We start from the raw sequence: 19490 nt of genomic DNA on the forward strand, positions 1-19490 counted from the left end.
TATGAATTCCTGGAGCCCATAGTGTTCTCTTTCAGTCTGAGGCCTCCGCTTCTTCGCTGCTAAACCCACGCCAGGTGCAACCCTGCTCTCCCTCCGTCCCTCCCTTTCTGCCGTGCCTGGAATGTTGCCACGTCAGCAACTCAAGTGTGGAAGGCCCTGGGGGATTTATTTATTTAAAGCATGCTCTTATCCTGGTATTTATCCAAAATGGCTCCCAGAGGGGCTTACAAAGATGAACAATAAGCCAGTCCCTGCTTTTAAGGTTCTTTTTAATATCTCACCATGTTTTTATTTGTTTTTGATTTTTGTCCTGAACTTTTATAAAATTTCGTTGGGTGGTTACAGAAAGGAAGTATAGAAATGCAAGAAAAAAAGAAAAGAAGAAAAGAAAAAACCCTAAAAATCTGCAGTGCCCAAGTCCTCCTTAGAATAGAATAAAATAAGCAAACTATTTTTAAAAATAAAGTATTTCAATTAACTGAAACTAACTAATGATTCCTAGAGTGGCTACCTAGGAATCATTTGGACCACGTGTGACTAAAGGGGAGTAGGTAGAGGGGAAGTGGAATTAAAACAAGACCTGTGAACGTCCCTACTGCGTACATAGTTCAGCCATGAAGACTGACCAGGCTTGTAATTTTATCCCATGTACCTATTTCCCTCAAATTATCCCCTACAGTGCTAAGCTGTCACCAGCGCTCCTAAGATCCTTTGCATACCAGGAAGTGGGTTTAAGGAGGGAAACGTAAAAAAATCATTAAAAAATCAACAGATGACCCAATCCAATTCAAATGTGATACTCTTAAAGTTCTCCTTAATATCTATTACTGTGCCAATTTTGATGTCTTTATCTTTAAAACTTACGCAGATGTAAGCATTTGTTTAATTTTTCTTTAAATATGGTCCTGCGCCCCCAGTGGCAGCTCGGAAAACAACAAATGATTTGCTCAAAATCTAGTAGCTAAATACCTCGATTCTTTTGCCTTTATAGCACAATTAAAGCAGGATGCATGGGAGTACTTCACAGTCAAAGCAGATTATAAACTGGAACACTTCAGAGTACTTCACAATAAAAGCAGATTATAAGCTGGGAAACTATGGAGTCCTTTGCACACAATTCACAGTGATTGCACAGTGTAACGCTGGTGGTGAAGGCCAGCCTGCAAGACCTCCGCTTCTCAGGTTTGGCTGAAAATCTGGAGCTCCCTCCTGGCTGGTGCTGTACCAGGGCCAGGGGCTGAGCAATACACAAACTGGGCTCCCAGTCAGAGGAGGGTCTGGTGGACCTGCCCTCTAAGCCCCCCCAAAATGCTTTGCTCTGTGTCTTCCCACCACGCACACACACACTCCCCCCTGCCCCTTTAAAGAAAGAATGTTGCTCTTGCCTCTAAGACCCAAATGGGGCTTCTGTCCTAAATAGTTCTGTCCTAAACAGAAGCCCAGGTGGCTGCACTTCTTGCAAGCAGGGCCATGGCACACACAGATTTCCGTCCTTGTCGCTGGCACAGCTGCATTTGGCCTCCTCCCCTGGCAGGATGGAGGCCTGCGGCTGGAAGGCTGCAGCGTAGGTGATGACAGCTGGGAGTCTCCCCTGGGCAACGCTCAGCTTGCCTCTGCAGTGCAGGAGTCCTAAGTTGCTGGAGTCCCTGGAGCGGATGCAGCTGTGCTCATTTGGTCTAAAGGCTCCCAGGCAACGCAGAGGGCAGCAGATTCCCAGGGCCCAGATCCTGCAGCAATAGATTGCTTTAGCAGAGTAGGGAGAAAGGATCCAGCCATCCTGAGGGGGGGGGGGGTGCGTGAGTGAGCAACACAAAGAATGTTTATTGTTTAGACTTTGCCTCCTTTTCTCACAGTAGCTTTTTAAAGAATCAAGTAATCTGGGTGCAAGAAATTATCCTGTGTGTATTTACACCTCGTTATTAACCTTATTCCTATATAAGGTAACGGCAGCGAGATTACTATATGCACGGAACTGGGAAGCATCAACAGCACCGACAGTGGATGAATGGCTGGTGACGCTGCTGGAGTTGGCGGAGATGGCGAAACTTGCGTCGATAATTAAGGAAACGTCGACATCTAGGTTTACAACTGAATGGAAACCTCTTATAGACTTTTTGCGGGATCTAGAAGAAAATGACCTGTTTGTCTGTGGATCCAACAAATAAGAACATTTTAAGACATCAAAAAAGGGGGATTTCTCATTTTTTTTGTTTTTTGTGATTAAAGAGTAAGAGAACTTATTGTTACTTATTTTTGCTGTGGAGAAAATTGGAAGCCCATTTTATTATTATTATTATTTATTTATATAGCACCATCAATGTACATGGTGCTGTACAGATAACACAGTAAATAGCAGGATTTTAAATGTATATGTGTTGTTTTGGTGATGTTTGTTTACTTGTCTGGTTTATATAGAATCATAGAATCATAAAATAGCAGAGTTGGAAGGCCTCCTCACATACTCCCTTCTTCTCTTATCAGCTTGCCCATAAACAGACATTCTGTTACTAGGTGGGGTGTTATTTCTAATCATCTGATTTCCCAGAAACGGCACACGACGGATCCCATTCTTTTCTCCATCATGAGTTTATTCAATGCACTGGAGACCTTCCAGTGTGCTTTCGCCTTGGGAGTCAGACAGGTCTCATTCTCTGTCTCCCACCCTTCATGGCAGCCACCGTCTCTTACCTTATGGGAGAGCTCCCTCTCTCAATGCTCTCTGTCATTTGGATTTCTGAAGCCACCTCCCACTCAGGAGGCCGAGCAAGGCAGAAGCAGCAGCAGGGGAAAAAGCAGAGCAAGGCAGAAGCAGCAAAACTGAAAGGGATCCGTCGTGTGCCGTTTCTGGGAAATCAGATGATTAGAAATAACACCCCACCTAGTAACAGAATGTCTGTTTATGGGCAAGCTGATAAGAGAGGAAAGGAGTATGCGGGGGGGGGTTCCACATCGGCCCTTTCGAAGCACCGTTCCACCCTCCGCATTTCCTGCTCCCTCTGAAAAACACGTTTTTAGCTTCTCTGACTATTATACAACAGCTTAGCAGAGGATTCCGACAAAAGTGAGGGGTTAGGAGGGCGACCGTTTTCTAACTGTGATCTGGGGTTTACGAAAAGCTTGTTGGGGATTCAGTGGAAAGAAGATCAGAAAGGGCAGATGATGCCCCCCCCCCGAAAAGCATCTGGCAACACTACCAAGTCTTGGCTGTATTCGGGGTGACCAAAGGGCCCAAGAGGTACCAATGGGAGCTTCCCTAGCAGTTTTAGAACAGGAAATTTTCATCATGAACACAGGGTTAACCCTCCCTCCCCACATGCCATGGTCTCAATCCCACAGCAATTATTTGAACTGAAAAAAGTTGCACACAATCTGGAACTGTAATTTTAACATCACATGAAGTTTGGCTCTGAGTCTCATTTTTCCAAATAAGGCATCTGGGTTTAATGCGAGGGCAGACTTGGAGCTTCTCTAAACAAGTGATTTATTGCATACTTGTGATTGACCACTTACAGAAATTTGTGGATCTGTTACACGATGTTGTCAACAGCCAGGACATTTCCCACACTATCCCCTGGAAATCCTGCTACTTAAAAAAGCAGAGACCAGGGCCAAATCTACACACAGTCGTCGGGGCGCCCTGAAGGCGCTTCAGGGCACCCTGAAACTCCTAGTATAGATACCTGTTCAGAAGAGACGGAGGAAGAGGCGGTGGTGGCGGCGGCAAAAAGTTCCCAGGGCTCGGCGGCTTCGCTGGTGAGTCCTTGCCGCCGAGCCCAACTCCCCGCCGGCCTCTTGCTGCTGGCGAAAGAGCCACCCGGGTTGGAGAGCTCGGCGGAAGAGCCTGCCTTCTGAGTATTATCTGAGATACCGCAGGACCTCTCGACCACTAGATGGTGCTGTCTCATTATAAACACTGGAGACTTTCTGAGAAGGGAAGTTTTCAATTCCAAATCACATGGTCGCATGTGAAGTTGTGTGTCATGATGGTGGGATTACTGCAAGGACTAAAGCCCCGGTAAGGTTGCAGGATTTTCCCTGCATGTAGAGAAGCTCTTGGAACACTTGAAGAGCTGAGAAAAGAGATGGGGAAGAGAGGGCACCAGAGCGAGAAGGGAGCTTTGCACATTATCTGTATTATGTATATGGAAGATAACATGTACAGTGTGTGTCACGTACGTACGTACGTACGTACGTACGTACGTACGTTCACCAGGGAGCTGGGATATATCCCCAGTGGCAAGTATATTACATACTGGGGCTAGAAAGCCCCAAACCTGGTGGGTGGGTGTGAGTGTATGGCACTCATTGGTGCCGTGCACCACATCTCCCAGTTGCTCAAAGAGCAACCTGTGAGTAGCTTATTACGCCACCATGGCTTAAAGTGACATCCAAACGCGGTCATTGAGTCCCTGGGCAAGTTCATTAAGAACCAAATGCTGAGCAAACTTTCCCATTTCTCGTCAAGCAGCTTTCTGGATAAAAAAACATAGCTTTCAACAAAAATGCTCCACAGAAAAAGTATCAACATTTGCTCCTGATGAAGGATCTTGGCATCAGAAACATGGAGCTTTTTGAACCTTTTAAATAAAAATCTTATTTTTTTGACAATACCATAAAATACTTTTTATCCTGCACAGCGCCAGAGCCAGTCTCTCTTTTCATACTGGTCAAGGATGTTTACCAGGGCGTTGGACTCCTGTGCTACAAAGCCGGTTGGGGTGTTCTATGCAGAGGCTGAGGACCAGACACAACACAGTCCATGCAATTAGCAATTTCACAAATGTGTTTTTTGTAGAAATAACAGCTCAAGATGAGTTCTTAGAAGGGGGTAGCCTGGGTGGGGGTGGGGGTGGGGGCTTGGCCTTGGCCTTTTGCCTCCATCTGCAGTGCTGATTCTGATCCCCACGACCACATACAGAGTCACAGACAGACAGACAGACACACACACACCATTTCAACTGGGAGTCAAGCTCCTATTACTTCCAGCGAGAGATTTCCTTTCCTTTTAGTCAGGATTGCTGCACAGGGGGAAAGCATTTGGCCCGTAAAGGAACATTCTCACAATTGCTATTGTATATTTGTGGTTTTTGAGTTACGATATTAGTGTTGTTTATGTATTATATGATGAAGCGTGTTCAGAGGAGGGCAACCAGGATGATCGGGGTGTGGAAACAAAGCCCTATGAGGAGAGACTGAAACAACTGGGCATGTTTAGCCTGGAGAAGAGAAGGTGGAGGGGAGACATGATAGCACTCTTCAAATACTTAAAAGGTTGCCACACAGTGGAGGGCCAGGATCTCTTTTCCGTCATCCCAGAGTGCAGGACACGGAATGACAGGCTCAAGTTAAAGGAAGCCAGATTCCAGCTGGACATCAGGAAAAACTTCCTGACTGTTAGAGCAGTATGACAATGGAATCAGTTACCTAGGGAGGTTGTGCGCTCTCCCACACTAAAGGCCTTCAAGATGCAGCTGAACAACCATCTGTCAGGATACTTTAGAATCATAGAATAGCAGAGTTGGAAGGGGTCTACAAGGCCATCGAGTCCAACCCCTTGCTCAATGCCGGAATCCACCCTACAGCATCCCTGACAGATGGTTGTCCAGCTGCCTCTTGAAGGCCTCTAGGGTGGGAGAGCCCACCACCTCCCCAGGCAATGAATTCCATTGTCGTACTGCTCTAACAGTCAGGAAGTTTTTCCTGATGTCCAGCTGGAATCTGGCTGCCTTTAACTTGAGCCCGTTATTCCGTGTCCTGCACTCTGGGCGGATCAAGAAGAGATCCTGGCTCTCCTCTGTGTGACAACCTTTTAAGTATTTGAAGAGTGCTATCATGTCTCCCCTCAATCTTCTCTTCTCCAGGCTAAACATGCCCAGTTCTTTCAGTCTCTCTTCATAGGGCTTTGTTTCCAGACCCCTGATCATCCTGGTTGCCCTCCTCTGAGTGGAGCCCAGAACTGGCTGCAATACTCTAGATGAGGCCTAACCAGGGCCGAATAGAGAGGAACCAGTACCTCACGTGATTTGGAAGCTATACTTCTATTAATGCAGCCCAAAATAGCATTTGCCTTTCTTGCAGCCATATCGCACTGTTGGCTCATATTCCGCTTGCGATCTACAACAATTCCAAGATCCTTCTCATTTGTAGTATTGCTGAGCCAAGTATCCCCCATCTTGTAACTGTGCCTTTGTTTTCTATTCCCTAAATGTAGAACTTGGCATTTATCCCTATTAAATTTCATTCAATTGTTTTCAGCCCAGCACTCCAGCCTATCAAGATCACTTTGAAGTTTGTTTCTGTCTTCCAGGGTATTAGCTATCCCACCCAATTTGGTGTCATCTGCAAATTTGATAAGCGTTCCCTGCACCTCTTCATCCAAATCATTAATACAAATGTTGAAGAGCACTGGGCCCAGGACTGAGCCCTGTGGTACCCCACTCGTCGCCTCTCCCCAGTTTGAGAAGGTTCCATTGATAAGTACTCTTTGAATCCGATTCTGTAGCCAACTGTGAATCCACCTAATAGTTGTTCCATCTAGCCCACTTTTAACTAGTTTGTTAATCAGAACGTCATGGGGCACTTTGTCAAAAGCTTTGCTGAAGTCAAGATATATGACGTCCACAGCATTCCCACAGTCCACAAGGGAGGTTACCCGATCAAAAAATGAGATCAAGTTAGTCTGACAGGATTTGTTCCTGCACTTTAGGGTGGATTCCTGCATTGAGCAGGGGGTTGGACTTGATGGCCTTGTATGTCCCTTCCAACTCTGCTATTCTATGATTCTATGTTTTATTTAAGTTCTTATCCTGCCCTTTGTGAGGAGGGGTGGGATAGAATAATAATAATAATAATAATAATAATAATAATAATAATAATAATAAAAATTATCTTTTATTATTACATTAATAATACATTATTATCTTTTCTCACTCATGGCAGTTTTTCTAGACGGACAAGATGGCCTTTGCCAAGTCATGCTGCCTTTTACAGATTCAGGAATTTCCTAACTACTGAGCATCATCATCATCATCATTATTATTATTATTATGTGAATGGTATCATGTGTTGTTTGCCTCCAAGATGATTTTTATAAGAAGATCCTTCAGTGCATATTTGAGATTGGGGGAATCCATTGCTCTTGAAAAAGACAAATCTTTTGTTCTTTTAATTTATTCATTTATTTCCATTTTTAGCCTGTTTTAAAAATTACCATGAAGTTAGATTGCAGCATTACATTTACAAACAAAACCAGTTGGAATTCAAACCACTCTGAAGAATACCATTTGCAGCTTAATACAATCAAAAACAATCTTTTGATAAATAATGCTGTAATTATTAAATCATTATTTAGTTGTTAAACTCACATCCAAATTTCAAATGCTGTTCAATGTAAGCGAGTGTAAAGTGATGCACATTGGAGCAAAAAATCCCAACTTCAAGTATAATGTGATGGGATCTCAGCTGGCGGTGACCAAACAAGAAAGAGATCTTGGGGTTGTGGTGGGCAGATCGATGAAAATGTCCACCCAGTGTGCAGCTGCCATAAAGAAGGCAAACTCCATGTTAGGCATTATAAGAAAAGGAATTGAGAATAAAATGGCCAGTATCATAGTGCCTTTATACAAATCTATGGTGTGACTACACTTAGAATATTGTGTGCAGTTCTGGTCACCACACCTAAAAAAAGGATATTATGGAGCTGGAAAAGGTGCAGGAAAGGGCAATTAAAATGATGAAGGGGCTGGAGCATCTCCCCTATGAGGGAAGGTTACATCAACTGGGATTATTTAGCTTGGAAAAAAGGAGACTAAGGGGAGACAGGACAGAGGTGTACAAAATTCTGCATGGTGTGGAGAATGTGAATAGGGAGACATTTTTATCCTTCTTTCAAAATACTAGAACCCGGAGTCATCCCATGAAACTTATTGGTGGGAGATACAGGACAAATAAAAGGAAGGGCTTCTTCACACAGCGCATAGTTAAATTATGGAACTCACTACCACAAGATGTAGTGATGGCCACCAATTTGGATGGCTTTAAAAGGGGGTTGGATAAATTCCTGGAGGAGGAGAAGGCCATCAATTGCTTCTAGTCCTGGTGGCTATGTGCCTCCTCCCGTATCAGAGGCAGTAAGCCTATATGCACCAGTTGCTGGGGATCATGGGCGGGAGGGTGCTGTTGCGTCTGTGTGCCACTTGTGGGTCTCTGGTCAACAGCTGATTGGCCACTGTGTCAACAGACTAAATGGGCCCTGGGTCCGCTCCAGCATGGTTCGTCTTCCATTCTTCTGTTCTCATGCTCTTATAAAATCAAATACTCTGAACTTACTAGCATATTGTGTTGTAGAAAAGGTAAAATGATATATTGAGGAAATAGATGTTGAGAAATAAACAGTCCCAGGTTCTATAACTGAGTTGAAATAATGGCACTTTGGGACGGATATCTTTGATCAATATTGGGTGAGCTAGAGCGCAATCCAAGTCACACCGGCTGGAATGCCACCTGAGGGGCCATAGGCAGCGGCACGTATGCCTCTCCACTGGAGGAGGCAGGGGCCCACCAGTGGGACTACATGCAAGCAGCCATTGTGACTAAGCTAAAATTACAACAATGTGGAGCTCATGTGGTGCCTGCAATGGTGGCTGGATCAAACTTGAAGCCCTTTTCAAAGAAGAAATCTTTACTGAAGAAGGCCCAGCTTAAAATTTGTGGGTAAATGGTTAAGAGGATGGTTGCTGTCGACGCGGGTCTTCTGCTACGAAGGCAGCGTCCATCCCAAATCAGGCTGGATGAAGCCATACAGAAGACTGCCAAAGAGGGGATGGTAGCAGGTGGAATGCAGGGAGTTGCCCCCAAATCCAACAGAAAACCAGGGGATAAGCCAAGTGAACAGTATTTGTGGGAACAGAAATCAAGATAAGTTTTAGTTTGTCATTGGTTTCCTGAAGGGATGCAAGAGGTAAAAGGGTAACTTTTACATTCAAAAGGCAAACAGCTCTGAAACACAAATCAACAATAGTGTATCTAATACAATAAGTTTCTGTATCTTTGCAATACGTAGAAGGCAACATGTGGGATTACATACAAAGCATATAGTACGCTAAGGGTATCTATTGCCCAGATTTGGGATCATGTCCGTTGCTTCAGATGAAAAGGACTGTGGGTAGTGGAGAGGAGAGAACATACAGAGTTCCATTTCTGAGAGAGACTTTTTGCTTCTATGCCTTAGTATCAAACACTGGGTTTATTCAAAATACGTTTCTGCCCTTCCGAGCCCTTACTGCTTATGCTACAGAATCGGACAGAACGGCCTGTCCTTATTGAACAGCTCTTTGGTATAACATCCTCCATTAAAACTCACCAAGTCTTGAACAATTTCTCTCAGTTTCAGAAGCTGACAGGACATTTCTTCCCCCTCAGCTTTATTGTTGAAAGCAATGCATCGATTTCCAGCTATACTGACTATATCCTTACAGTCTTGTCCTGCTCCGTTTAAGAATTCATCTAGAGTATTACCTGCAGCATCTAATTCATCTTTGTGGGTAAATAAAATAATCAGAAATTTTTTCCCCTCATTCCTGAACAAGTATTTTACTTTCTTAATAGTATCATTTAATTCTTTTGTGAATTTTTCCAGTTTTATAACAAAAATGATAGCATGGGGTCCAGGACTGAGGAGTCCGACACACTTTTCAACATCTTTCTGTGTGAAGTCGTTTTTGGTGTAAAAAAAACTGGGAGTATCAACCACTTGGATTTTCATCCCATCTCTGATGGCTTGCTTACATTCACACTCTTGTGTTACTGAGGAGAGTGAAAAATATGATTTAAATTCATTTCCCCCCAGGATGGTGTTTCCGGTTGCACTCTTCCCAGATCCTGTTCTGCCGATGAGGAGAATTCTCAAATCTTTTTCTGTATGGAACAAGCAGGTGAAGACTGCATGAAATATCTGCTTACAAACCATTCACAGCACGGTTACTTTTTCTTAATGGCTCATTCCCAGAATGTCATGGTAGGAGCTGTCCTCTGCACCATGAGCCGATGACCTGTTTTGCAGGACATGGCACAATTGCATCTAGGCAGGATCTACACTACTGCTTTAAAATGGTTTGTAACAGTAGTGACAACGGTTGGGGCCCAGGACACACTCCGGATACAGGCCGTAGCTGGACCTAAGGTTTATCCCAGGATCATCCCGGGTTCGTCCCCGCCTGACTGCTGGATGCCCTGTGTGGCACTTAGATGAACAGGTTTGACCCCAGGACAATCCTGGGATAAACCTTAGGTGTAGCTACAGTCTTCAAACCATTTTCAAAGTGTCATATCCTGCTTGGTGTAGATCTGTCCCTAGTTAAGCTTTCATAAGAAAAGTCAGGGAGGGTTATGAACAGTCCACGCAAACAGAAGAAAAAGGTTCTGGAGCTAAGGACAGGGGCCAGGAGCACACAGGGCAGGTGGACCTCAGATAGCCCAAGGAGCTGCTTCCTAAACTTTTAAATTTCTAGATTCAGAAAGTTCTCTATCTTATTCTGAATTGCTTAGACATACAAACAGATTACTATCCTAGGCCAGATCTACACCAAGCAGAATAGTGCACTGTGAAAGTGTTATGACATATACCATGTACTATGCTTTCATAGAGCTATATCCTGCTTGGTGTAGACGCATCAATGGGCCCCAACAGTTGTCAGTGCACTTCAATACCACTATAAAGCAGCTGTGTGGCTCTTGCCCTGGTGTCAGATGAGGGAGAACTGGGTTCAAATCCCTCCTGGGTGACCTTGGGCCAGTCACCATCTCTCAGCCTAACCAACCTCACAGGATTGTTGTGAGGATAAAGTATTTATTTATTTATTGCATTTATATACCGCCCCATAACCAAAGCTCTCTGGGCGGTTTACAAAAGTAGAGGAGGGATGTACTTTTCCTTCAGCTCCATGGAGGAAAGGCAAGATAGGAATGTAACAAGCAGACTCTTATCCCAACCTAAGGATGTTTGCTTGAGGAAATTGTTTTTTGGTTTTTTGCCAGTTCCTATACAAAGTGAATTGATCCACACCTCTGAGACCAAGGTGCAGAGCTGTCATGTCTAACCCTTCTGCCTCTTTTTTGGGGAGAAGGTGTTTCAGGTAATCAATCAGAATCAGATTCGGAACTAGAGGAGGCAGCAGCAGACATCAGCTAGCCTGTACCAGTGAGGGAGGAAGCTCTTACGGCCGATACCCAAGCTGGGAGTCAGCCCTCTCCAGAATTTATCTCCTCAAGGCCAAACCCTACACACTCAGTGGGAAGTGAGCTTGCTTCCAGAGGAGAGCACCCTGACAAGCTAGCTGATGCTAGGGTCCGCTGAAAGCTAAAACGCATGGAGCGGAAGGAAGGTGTGAGAAAGTCAGTCCAACTAGGATTGCGCCAGAACCTGCCTCCACACCAGGCTCTCTGAAGTTACGGGCGTTTGGGAACAGGCTTCCTGTTCTCCTTGAAACGACAATTGTCTCGCTTAGTTTACATAGTTTTGCCTAGGGGGAAGTTTCCAAGAGATTAGACTCTCTTCAGGTAGAAGAGATTATTGTTGCTTAATAAAAACTTTGTGGATTATCTAGCAGGCCTCATCATTCACCTCCCATCGAAAGCAAGAGTTTTCTGAGAAACACGACAAGAGCAGAACTCAGCAATCCACCGGACTGTGAAGTTCTCTACATGTTGTGATAATCAGAGCTGGGGAGGGGAGGTTCCTCCCCATTTCAGGATTCACCTGATCTTGGGGCTGGTGGTGGCAGCATTATGCTTTTTTCAGGGAGAAGAGGGTCATTAAATGGCTCCCGGTGAACTTCTTACTGCTTTGCTTTCATTTCATCGTTTAAAAGAAACCAGCTCTATCAGCCGTGGAACAGAGCGCTATGTTATGTAAAATAATATTGCAGTTCAGAAATCTGTGGTGCTGATATTGTGATAAGTATAAACAGACTCACCGAAATCCATGTTACCATCTAAATCGATCCCAAAATCTATCATTTAGGATCTTCCCAAATTCCTGGAGAAAAACACCAAAAGCAGTTTGTAAAAAGCTTGAGAGGTCCCGGTGCAACGGAATGCTTTTGCTTTGGCACCGCGGTTCCAGACTTGTCTACTTGTCAGGCCCAGATCCTGCGCAGAAACCCCTGGTTGCTTAAACCAGTAGGGAAGGGAAGGGAAGGGAAGGGGTCAATGGAGTGTCCCTGCGTATCCCACAATTTAATCCGAGCCAGGGATCACTTGCACCGGGGAGCATTTTCGATTCGCCTTCCTGGCGGCCCTCAAGAATAGCGCTTCCCTCTTTGATGCAAACACTGCTAGTTATTGGCCTCTAAAAGCACTACGGGGCAAGGCAGCCTTCCACACCTGGTGTATCCCCAGTGGGACTGCAACTCCCATCATCCCCAGCCAACTGTTTCCTCTTGACTCAGCAGCAGCTCCAGCGTCTGTCCGGTTCGTTGCGGGGGGGCACCGCTGGTGTCTGTGGGCGGCTGCTGCTGCAGCAGCGCAACACGTGAAGACAACGGGGTTGGGGGGCTCAAAGTGCAAGCCGGTGGCCCTGCCAGGGCTGGGGGCAGGGGGGGGGGGGACACGCCTCTGCAAGACGCCCTTTGGCGCTGGGGCAGCTATTCACGTCTTCATTATTTACTCTACATTAGGGCGGAGAACTCCTCAGCGTCAAGTTTGAGAGAACAAGAAAACGATTTGCCAAGTTCAATACACGCTCGCACACATCCACACGTACACGCGTGCAGTGCGGCATTTTAGACCCTCTTAACCCATCCCCATGACTACAGGAATCAAAAAGAGGTTGCTTCTGATGCCCGCCTCGCTTGGATGGGTACTTGTGTCCCCCCCTCCCGCGCCCCAAGGCCTGTCCCCAGCTGCCCCACTGTCCCTTGGGGAGCCCCCCACCTCCTGGGAGCGCTTGCGCCGCCCTGATCCCCCCCGTCCCCAAGTTGCAGGACGCGGGCGGCCACGCTGCGGAGGGGGGCAGGAGCTGCGGCCGCGCCCCTCTCTCCATCCACCCGGAGCTCGCCCCACGCGCTGGCAGCCGCTGGATCGGGCCCGGGGGAGCTGGGCGGGTCTCTGCCCGAGTCGACCCTACCTGCCCTGTCGGAACACGCGCCGGTACAAAGCTCTGCGAGGTTCCTGCCGGCTGGTAGCTGCGAGGAAGAAGCCGCCTTCGCTGCCCTGGCTGAGCCTTTCCCCCTGCTGAGCAAGTCGTTTACGTCCGCGTCAGGGGGAGGCAGGAATTTCCATCGGCCACCTCCTCCCCCACTGGAATCTCCCTCAGGTTCATTGCATAACATACAACAGGGTTGGTAGAATATGTCAGGACCGACTGGCAGATCTCTGGGTGCCTTGCAGCACCTCACTTCCAGTGTTTCTTTTGCAATACCAACAACAAAAAGTGTTTCCCCATCTCACTTAAGCTGCTGAAATGAAGAGAGGTGGGCTTTTGTGCGGAAGAGCCCTGTGCGATCTCTGCTCAGTTCTGGGCACAAATTCCTAGGCACAGGACATACATTTATTTAAACATTTATACCCCACCCTATATCGCTGGGATCTCAGGGCGGCATACAGCTACAATATAAACATAAACAATTTACACAGCTAAAAGTGTATTAAATTGTTAACAAATTAAAACCTGTAGATTGTTTTTAAAGCAATAAAAACCATTAAAACTATGTCTGACCATGGAGAATTTAGCCCTCAAAGGCTTTGATAAAGAGCCATGTTTTAACTTGGCGCAGAGAAATGTCGGCACCAGTTGGGCCTCCAAGGGGAGGGCATTCCATAAGTGGGGTGCCACAACAGAGGAAGCCCTCTCCCACGTCCCACCATAGTTTATTTCATTATTGCATTTATATCCCACTTTTTTTCCTCCAAGAAACCCAAGGCAGCGTATATAATTGTCCTCCTCTCCATTTTATCCTCACAATAACCACCCTGTGAGGTAGGCTGGGCTGAGAGTCTGTGACTGGCCCAAAGTCACCCAGTGGGTTTCTATGGCTGAGTGGGGACTAGAACTCGGAACTCCCAACTCCCAGTCCAACACTCTAGCCACTACACCACATGTATGACTTGTGTTGGGACACACCCACCCTTGTCAATACTCAGGCGTAGATCATCTGCTAAGGCGACCATAGCGGTCTCAACTCCCTGTCCCGCTCTGAAGCCGGTTTGATATGGGTCTAGAAAATCTGCATCATCCAAAACAGCTTGGAGTTGGAAGGCAACGGCCCTCTCGGTCGCTTTGCCCAAAAATGGAAGATTTGATACTGGTCTGTAATTGATACGGTCCTTCAACGCTAAGTGCACGAACAACCTCTGCCTATGTGAGTTCTGTGCCCCACCCCCACCCCCTTGAGCTGAGCTCCCTTCAAGGCTGACTTAGGCCATGGCTAGACCAGGCCTATATCCCGGGATCATCCCGGGGTCATCCCTATGCATCTAAACGACACACGGGGGATCCCGGAAGCAGGCAGGGACGACCCCTCCATTTGCCTGGGATAAACCTTAGGTCTAGCTAAGGCCTTACTTTCATATCCCTGGCTAACCTTCCCCAAGGGTTGGGCAGACACGGCCAAGCCTATTTGCCATCCAACCGCTGTTTCTCCCCAGCCACATGGAGGCATTATTATTATTATTATTATTATTATTATTATTATTATTATTATTTATTTATATAGAACCATCAATGTACATGGTGCTGTACAGAGTAAAACAGTAAATAGCAGGACCCTGCCGCATAGGCTTACATTCTAATAAAATCATGGTAAAACAATAAGGAGGGAAAGAGAATGCAAACAGGCACAGGGTAGGGTAAGCAGGCACAGGGTAGGGTAAAACTAACAGTTCGCACCCAGTGCCCTGCCCAGTGCGGGAACTGATCCACAGCCGCTGTGGGCATTCCCTCCCTCCATCTCTGCCACCACCCCACTTGCAATGACTTAGCCCTGGGAGAAGAGGGGACGGGAGGCGGGAAAGATTCACTGCAAATTAAAAGGTGGATCTTTATTCAGAGCTCCGAAATCATCTCCAATTGGCCCTGGCAAAAGAAGGCCTGGGGGCTGAAGTGAATGGATAAAAGAGGGCCATTGCAGAGAAAAGGGTCCGTGGGGACACATTTGTATGACCTTCCATTTACTTTGGGCTATTCCACACCAACAGAAACACAGTAGTATTAACCAAACAAATCCAAGCTCAAAAGGGCGGGGGTGGGGTGGGGAGAGAAACAGACCTTGAGAAACCCGCTGAGGCAATTATAATTGCAAGACAAAGTTGGAATGGGAGCAAAACTTTTTTAAAAAACAGGGCGGGCAAGGCAGAGAAGACATGTGAAAGTGAAAGGAGCCTTTCTGGGAAATGTGGTGACTAGCTCGAAGCCTTCTTCTAAGAGGGGTGGCGTGCAGCCAACATTTGCTAGACTTTGTCTGAGAGCGAAGGCCGCAGGGACTTCCTCTTTAAAAGAGGTTTATTTCTATAGCATGTGGTGCGTTTTTTTTTTATTCTTTTTAATTTGGTTTGCTGCCCTGTTGGAGATTTTATTCTCAAAATGCACGTTATATATATTTTTAATGAATCTAAAATTATTTCTAACTGAACGAAATAAACTAAAGGAATACATTTTACTTCCTTTTCACAGCACTTGTATTTCACATGCATGGCTTCAGGAGTTTGCTGGCACTATCCACGTCCTCATTGCAGGGGGACACAGAATTTGAGACATTCGCACGCACACACCACCAAAAGTCAGCTGAGGGAGTCATTCTAAAACCATTGTTGGTTATTTCTATTGCAGCAGAACTGCTTTCTGAGTTTTAAGAATTGTTAAATACTTCCTGGTTTAACAAGGCCATGTCTCAGGCAGACTGTGAAGACATTTCGCTGGGATACTATGAATGTCTGTAAAAGAGGGGGCATGACTGCACCCCTGGGCCCCACCTCCCAGCGCATACTCATTGTAACTTGTCTTCAGGCCTACAAAATGTTCACAAACCAGAAGGAAAAATTCCTACTACTCCCAATAGTTATAGGCTGCTACCTTGTGTCAGAGGCTGTGCGCGTATGTACAGTTGCTGGGTGACGCAAGTGGGAGGATGCTCTTGCCCCCCCCCATGTCCTGCTTGTGGGTTCCCCGTTGGGGCATCAGGAGGGCCCCTGTGTGAACCGCATGCTGGACTGGAAGGACCCTTGGTCAGATCCAACATCTCGTCTTATGCTCTTCTTGTACGTAAACCTGAAAATCCCATTACCTTCCATGCATCAGATGAAGTGGGGTCCAATCCACCTAGTTTTATGCCAGAATAACTTTGTTAGTCTTTGCTGTTTTTGCTGTTAATAGTGTTTCTTTGAATGGGGCATCCGAGAAGCATGGAGATGGTTTTCAAGTTTTGCAAGTTACTTTGAGCCTCGTGTAGCGTGGTAAGCGGCAGTTACTGCAGCCGAAACTCTCCCCACGGCCTGAGTTCGATCCCAGCGGAAAATGGTTCTCAGGCAGCCAGCTCAGGTAGACTCAGCCTTCCATCCTTCCGAGGTCGGTAAAATGAGTACCAAGCTAGCTGGGGGAAAGGTAACCGTGACTGGGGAAGGCAATGGCAAAGCACCCCGCTACAAAGTCTGCCAAGAAAACGTCAGCGAAAGCAGGCGTCCCTCTAGGAGTCAGCAATGACTCAAGAGTTTGCACGAGAGGTTCCTTTCCTTTCCTTTTTCCTTTGAGTTATAGGGATTCCTCAGGCTTCTTCCCCAGGGTATGTATAAGGTAAATTTCCAAGCAGGGTGCTTGATGCATCTAGACTCTACTGCGCATGCATTTAAATGAGTGCACATAGTAACGGAGTGCAAAGTCTCTTAGTATTTATTTCTGTATTTAAAACATTTCTATACCTCCCTACATCACAACAAATCCTGGGAGGGAGGGAGGGAGGGAAGGAGTGTGTGTGTGTGTGTGTGTGTGTGTGTGTGTGTGTGTGTAATGCAAACAATTATTTTAAAAACCTAATATGGTATAATAAAAGTAATACTCAATAGACATAATAAAAGCAATGAAAAAATTAAATTCATAGAATCATAGAATCGCAGAGTTGGAAGGGGCCTAGAAGGCCATCGAGTCCAACCCCCTGCTCAATGCAGGAACCCACCCTAAAGCATCCCTGACAGAGAGTTGTCCAGCTGCCTCTTGAAGGCCTCTAGTGTGGGAGAGCCCACCACCTCCCTAGGTAACTGGTTCCGTTGTCGTACTGCTCTTAGTCAGGAAGTTTTTCCTGATGTCCAGCAGGAATATTGCTTCCTGTCACTTGAGCCCATTATTCTGTGTCCTGCACTCTGGGATTATTGAGAAGAGATCCTGGCCCTCCTCTGTGTGATAACCTTTCACGTACTTGACGAGTGCTGTTATGTCTCCCCTCAGTCTTCTCTTCTCCAGACTAAATCTGCTCAGTTCTTTCAGTCTCTCTTCATAGGGCTTTGTTTCCAGACCCCTGATAATCTCCATTGCACTCTTCTGAACCCCCTCCAGCTTGTCTGCCTCCTTCTTGAAGTGTGGTGCCCAGAACTGGATGTAATACTCAAGATGGGGCCTATCCAGTGGCGAATAGAGGGGAATCAGTACCTCACGCAATTTGGAAGCCCAAAATAGCATTGGCTTTTTTTGCAGCCACATCACACTCTTGGCTCATACTCAGCTTGTGACTCTAGGTGGACAGCTAAATGAAAACACTGTCTCACTATGTGGCTGCTGCAGAAAAGTCAAACTTCAGGTTAGGCATAATTAGAAAAGGAATTGAAAATAAAACTGCCGGTATCATACTGCCTTTATACAAATCTATGGTGAGACCATACTTGGAATACTGTGCGTACAGTTCTGGACACCGCACCAAAAAAGAGAGATTGTGGGTTGGGAAAAGGGCAGAAAAGGGCAACTCAGATGATGAAGGGGCTGGAGCATCTCCCTTATGAGGGAAAGTTACAACAGCTGGAACTGTTTAGCTTGGAAAAAAGGAGGTTAAGGGGAGACCTGACAGAGGTTCTACATTTAGGGAATAGAAACCAAATGCACAGTTACAAGATGGGGGACACTTGGCTCAGCAATACTACAAACGAGAAAGATCTTGGAATTGTTGTAGATCACAAGCTGAATATGAGCCAACAGTGCGATATGGCTGCAAGAAAGGCAAATGCTATTTTGGGCTGCATTAATAGAAGTATAGCTTCCAAATCACGTGAGGTACTGGTTCCTCTCTATTCGGCCCTGGTTAGGCCTCATCTAGAGTATTGCGTCCAGTTCTGGGCTCCACAATTCAAGAAGGACGCAGACAAGCTGGAGCGTGTTCAGAAGAGGGCAACCAGGATGATCAGAGGTCTAGAAACAAAGCCCTATGAAGAGAGACTGAAAGAACTGGGCATGTTTAGCCTGGAGAAGAGAAGATTGAGGGGAGACATGATAGCAGTCTTCAAATACTTAAAAGGTTGTCACACAGAGGAGGGCCAGGATCTCTTCTCGATCCTCCCAGAGTGCAGGACACGGAATAACGGGCTCAAGTTAAAGGAAGCCAGATTCCGGCTGGACATCAGGAAAAACTTCCTGACTGTTAGAGCAGTGCGACAATGGAATCAGCTACCTAGGGAGGTTGTGGGCTCTCCCACACTAGAGGCATTCAAGAGGCAGCTGGACAACCATCTGTCAGGGATGCTTTAGGGTGGATTCCTGCATTGAGCAGGGGGTTGGACTCGATGGCCTTGTAGGCCCCTTCCAACTCTGCTATTCTATGATTCTATGATTCTATGAGGTGGACAAAATTATGCCTGGTGTGGAGAATGTGGATAGGGAGACATTTTTCTCCCTCTCTCAAAATACTAGAACCCAACGGGGTCATCCCATGAAGCTGATTGGTGGGAGATTCGGGACAGATAGAAGGAAGTACTTCTTCATACAGTGCATAATTAAATTATGGAACTCACTACCACAAGATGTGATGATGGTTGCCAATTTGCCCTGCTTGTTGGTTCCCGGTTGACAGCTGGTTGGCCACTGTGTGCAGGGCCGATGCTACCATAGAGGCCACTCAGGCGGCCGCCTAGAGCACCAAGGTAAGGGGGGGGCGCCGAACGCTGCACCCGGAAGCCGTTCTCCCACAGCAGCTCTGAGAGGGCGGCTTCCGGGCATGCCATTCCAAAGCCGCCCACCTGCCCCAGCGTCCTGGCTTCGCTTTGGCTGGGTGGGCACCGAAGTGAAGCCAGAATGCCAGGGTGGGGGGGCAGGGGGGCGGTTTCGGAATGGCGCGCCCAGAAGTGGCTCTCCCAGAGCGGCTTCCGGCCGGGCACGCTGTTCTGAAGCTGCCACCCACCCCAGCGTCCTGGCTTCACTTTGGCTGGGCAGGCGAGATGGTGCCCCGCGCCCAGGCTGGGTGCGCCGTTTTGAAGCCATCCACCGCCCAGGCCCCCCCCCCCCAGCGTCCTGGCTTCGCTTT

The 19490-nt window shown here is 46.7% G+C and overlaps 1 long non-coding RNA gene across 1 annotated transcript; it reads right to left on the reverse strand.

Annotated features, from left to right (window-relative positions):
• Positions 1-9837: 9837 nt before the first annotated feature.
• Positions 9838-13214, reverse strand: LOC134395625 (uncharacterized). The gene is made up of 3 exons (XR_010025229.1): positions 13124-13214; positions 11973-12034; positions 9838-9915 (listed from the first exon to the last, which is right to left on the reverse strand). It is a non-coding gene; the product is annotated as an uncharacterized LOC134395625 (long non-coding RNA).
• Positions 13215-19490: the final 6276 nt, after the last annotated feature.

The sequence above is a fragment of the Elgaria multicarinata genome, chromosome 1 (assembly GCF_023053635.1).
Source record: "Elgaria multicarinata webbii isolate HBS135686 ecotype San Diego chromosome 1, rElgMul1.1.pri, whole genome shotgun sequence".
Classification (NCBI taxonomy): domain Eukaryota; kingdom Metazoa; phylum Chordata; class Lepidosauria; order Squamata; family Anguidae; genus Elgaria; species Elgaria multicarinata.